The following is a 4,965-nucleotide window of genomic DNA, read 5'->3' as shown; positions in this document are numbered from 1 at the left end:
GCCTCGGGATGGTATCGTGGCCGCGGAATTGAGATGAAGACGCGATTGCGAGCCTCTGGAGATCGTGATAGATTCGTGGCGAAATCCGTTACTGCGAGTCCGTTTCGTGCACTGTCCGCGCTCGCGATTGTGTCTCATGCCTTCCGTATTCCCGGCGTATCAAATTACCAAACATTGCTCTTGCGGAATTTCGCATGCGTCGGTACCTCATTCGCGTTAATCGGCCGTCTGTGAGTGGCTAATTGCCTCAGAGAATTGTGCGTGTTAGGGTAGTCATGTTCGGATGCGTTGTTCGGTGATTGCGTGTTATTATTGCTCGCGGTAATCCCGCACATTTTCCTCGCGTTTCTTCCAGTATTTCGCGCTACGCCGATTGCCTCGACGTCTCGTTTTCGCGTTTGGAAATCACTGAGGACAGTATTGTCTTTGCCCGAATGACTGGCGCTACCTTTGGTCATTTCTCGCGGTAGATTAAGTCCGTATTTTCGCGTTTGTTATAATATTCCGCGTCTCCTTGCGATCGCGCCGAAATTGATCTCGCGTTATTGTGTTGCGTTCGGTCCTCATTACGTTGGGACGTGGCTTACGCCACGATTCATACTTGCGTTAGGCTTAAGATAATTGGCGACAGAATTCTCGCGCGACTCCCGGCGTTGCGTTCACGCGCTCCGAGCGTGAGGTATCGCCCTTTCGCGATCTTTCCGGCGAGATCTTATTTTCTATTTCCGTGATTATTTCGTGTTTACTGTTGATGTTCCATATTAATTGTAAGTTTTGTCATACTGTATCTCTCTGATCTAATCGCAGCGCCTTCTGCGCATTTATTATACGATAACGCCGTACTTCGTTTATTCTGGTGTCCGCGCTACCATTATTTCTTTTTGTTTCATTTCTGACGCTCGCGCGACTGATTATAGGATTTGCCTGACCGACCGAAGCCGGATCGGTCTTTATATGTTTCACGCGCGCATTTCTAATGAATAAACGTTATTTTGATTTATTAATTGCTTGAGTTCGGAACCTTATTTATGGCGTGTCACCCCGCCGAATATCGCGCCGCCCTTCATCACCCCCGCCCCAGCCCTTAGGTCGAGCTAGCCAATTCCTCGCACATCCGCACGTCTCGTTTTGCGTCTCGTGTTGGTTTTCTTTCGCGGTTTCGCGGACGCGCGTTGACGCGTCTGGCGCCCAACGGTAAATTCGTTTCGCGAAGTGTCGGAGGTGCGAGCGAATCGTCGGAGAGGCCCGTCATCCCGCTCTCCTTACTCCTTTTGATCCGGCACACGTCCCGGAGCGGTCTGGGAGTGAAAAAGTCGTGACACCTTATCTTAATCGTGTTATTGCATTTGTGTGTTTCAGGTAAATAAGTTGCCATGAACTATAATTATTTTCTTACTTCCTCAGTTAAAGTTGCGCTACATAACAAACCAAAATTATTATTGTATCATTTCTTGTTCATGCGTAAAATAATGCTTTGCTTTCTATAGAACTAAAATCATTGTATATTAGATAAGTAAGTAATAATGTGTGTATAATTTATACACATTATTAAATACCGCGTGATACATGCAGAAAGTTATTTTTGTAAACTATGTCATCGTTCGTTATATCATTATCTTTATTTTATCTTCGGTGTATTAATATTTTCAAATCTATTATGTTTATATGAAATGTTATAATTTAACCATTTAATGTCATATAACTCTTAAATTGCGCAATAAAAGTATTTTGTGAAATCAAATAACCTTATTAATAACTTTATTTACATTTGCGATAGCCAGAGAAAATACAATTCTCAAATGTAATAAAATTGTGCTACGTCCCTCATATTTGAACAAATACATAAGTTATTAACGTATGCATACAAATACGGGGGGGGGAGAACGCAAGCAAAAAGACGCGCGAACGAGAAGACGCGCGCGACCGGGGGACGGGGAAAACATCTACGATGGAGAGACAACGCGAGCGGGAGCGTGTGACGTCAAGCGTGCGGCGCCGGAAAACGCGGACCCCTCGCTCCGCGGCGCCGAAAAACGCGGACCCCCTCGCCCCGCGGCGGCGGAAAACACGGCGCCCGAAAAACGCGGTTCCCCCCTCTCCCTCCCTGCGGCGCCCGAAAAACGCGGTTTCATCTCCCCCTCCCCCGCGGCGCCCAAGAACGCGGTTTCCCCTCCCCACCTCGCGGCGCATGAAAAAACGCGGTTCTCCCTCCCCCACCAGCGGTTTCCCCCCGCTCGCGGTCCCCCCCCCCGCCCGCGGTTCCCCCCTGCCCCTCACCCCCTCTCAGATCCCCGGAGTGGAACGCCCGTAGCTTACCTACTAACAATTATTTTAAAAACTTGTGCATTTTATGGCTTTATAAACTTTAAACTATCATATGATATGTTACTGTAAACATATTTCTCAGTTTTCTATAATTTTGTGCTTAAAATAATAACATAAAATAATAACAAAAATAATAATAAAAATTATAAATGTTTATGTAATTTTTATATATAGGTTGCACTTTTAAGATCATTATAAAAAATTTTAGTTAAATATTACATTAATTATTTATTATTGTAGTATAAATAATTATATTTATACAATCATTATAATGCTCATATTTTTTTATAATGTAATGCAAAAAAATATTTTTTTGTTATTATAAGAAATCGTCCATTTAATCATATTATGGTACTAAACTTTTTTCTTTTATTAGAGAATTTATTGCCATCACTTTTTGCTCATAAAAAAGTCGTGTAAGAGATTTTATTGTTGACGCTTTTCCGCGATGCTGATTGATTCTCTCATTGCACTGACTTCGTGAGTATCTGTCATCGTATATTTTGACAGTTTTATGTGCATCAAGAGGTTAATAATGTAATAGTAATGGTGTTGTAATCTAAAATTACAACGGATAATTATTAAATTAATTATAATAAAATTATAGAATAGTTTTTTGAAATATTTCGAGGAAATTGTCTTTAGAAAGACTTCTCAATTTACGCCGACGCGGACGTGGAAGTCCATCAAGCTTCCGCGTCAATCAAACTATTGCAATATGCATAGAAATGTGCGACAACGCATTTCGACAATCGCGGAACTGCGGGATCACAGCGAGATTGCGAATGCGCTCGGTCACTGACCGACCTCATTCGGGGGGCCGTCAAACCCGGCGGAAAAGTGCTGACAGGGCATAAGTCAAAATAATATAAGGGAACGCCGAAAAAGCCGCGATGGAGAGTATTACACCCGACACTTTGCCCGTAAGTCGTGTCGTCACGTAAGCGAAGGTATGCATTATAACAAAGTGCGGACGAGTAATAGTAAATGTAAAAGGCAAAGCCAAGTGTAAATTAGTAAGTGTAAGGAGGCACTGAAATAAAGCTCCAACGTAAGGTAAATCGAAGTGAAGTTAATTTAACGACGCTTACACCCCGTTCCACCTATAAACCCGAACTCTTCCTAGTCTGCCCGCCTGTGCCTACCGAGTTCCAACTCGTAAGGTCAAGAGATCTCAAAAATAATAAACGTTTCGCCGTAAGCCGTCACCAACCGGCGACGCGGCATAACATAATTTGGTAGCAGCGGTGGGATTGACCAAAGCACCAGGACATCTAGGAAAGATAAATATCTAACAGCAAGCCGCTTAAGGTACGCAAATAAAGTCTACCAGTCAGCGCTGAGCACAACTAACAAGAAAAAAAATAACGGTGAAACATATGTGGATTGACCAAGAATCAGATCGACCGGCAGAAATAACCAAGGTACAGAGCGACCGAAGTATCAACCACGGTACTGAGCCAACAGGGATCGATCAAGGCATCCTCAAAGACACCAAAAGGCTAAAAGAAAATAAAAGACCAACACCCCAGGCCACGTGCAAACATCCAGCGGACGACGCCAAAACAGCAACCACGTTCGACAATCAGCAAACGATTCACGCCAGGGCCAGCCGCAAACAACGGAGCCTGCGAGCGACCATGCGAGCTGTACTTCTAATGTAAGTCGAGAAAATTTAAAATTGTACTACGCGTGAATGTCGGGAGAAAATCCTCCCCGAACGCCAATAGCCAATACGTCGTGATTAATCAACTTTCCACCACGGATAAAAATAGTCCGCGAGCGACAACACAAGCAACTTTAGATAACGTTCGTGTAGCATTAGAAACGCGACACTCGGACATCGAAACCAAGTTATCGGAAAATGTTACTGAGCGCGAGTTTCCGTTTGATAATATTGACGAGAGTTTAATCTCAAACGACCCCATTGACCGGACGGACGAAAAACTACGTAGAGGTAGACCATACGTTAGCCGAATACTAGCAGAGTATCTTTGCGACGAGAATTTTCATTAACCTCCTACGAAAGCGATATATTCGACCCTATCAAATACTATCGGGAAAATGGTGAAGATACGCGAACGGGAAATCTTCTATTTGAAGAACGCACTCACACAAGCCAGCCACAAGCGCAAATTAAGGAAATCGAAATGGCACAACCACAATCTGACGCGCAGTACGCACCTCTATCTACGGAAACGCACGACGTAAGAACAATATACAATTTATTACGAGAAATGCAAAATAGTGCACAAAACGGCGACCATACCGAATTCTATAACATTAAAAGAAGCACGTAGCATGATCCCTGAGTTCGATGGGACATCGCGACAAAAATTACAAGAATTTATAAACGCGTGTACATATGCGGTACATAATATACAGCCTACAGACGAAGAATCATTAGTACAAGCATGTTTGGCGCACCGCCATGTATCATAGTGTAAATAGTAGTTAATTATAAGATTGATTTCGTGTTGTCGTTTCACATTGTTAATGGTACGGTTCTTGTATTGATTAATTATACCGGGTTAAATTATCGCGCCTATTAGCGAAACGTCGGTAGATCGCGATTAGTACACTTGTCGATATTCGCGCGACTCACCCGACTCGTGCTGCCCGCCCACGGGTGGCATCCCC

Source organism: Temnothorax americanus, unplaced genomic scaffold (assembly GCF_048541705.1).
Source record: "Temnothorax americanus isolate GAGA-0224 unplaced genomic scaffold, ASM4854170v1 Scaffold35, whole genome shotgun sequence".
Taxonomy (NCBI): domain Eukaryota; kingdom Metazoa; phylum Arthropoda; class Insecta; order Hymenoptera; family Formicidae; genus Temnothorax; species Temnothorax americanus.
This window is presented reverse-complemented; position numbering follows the sequence as displayed.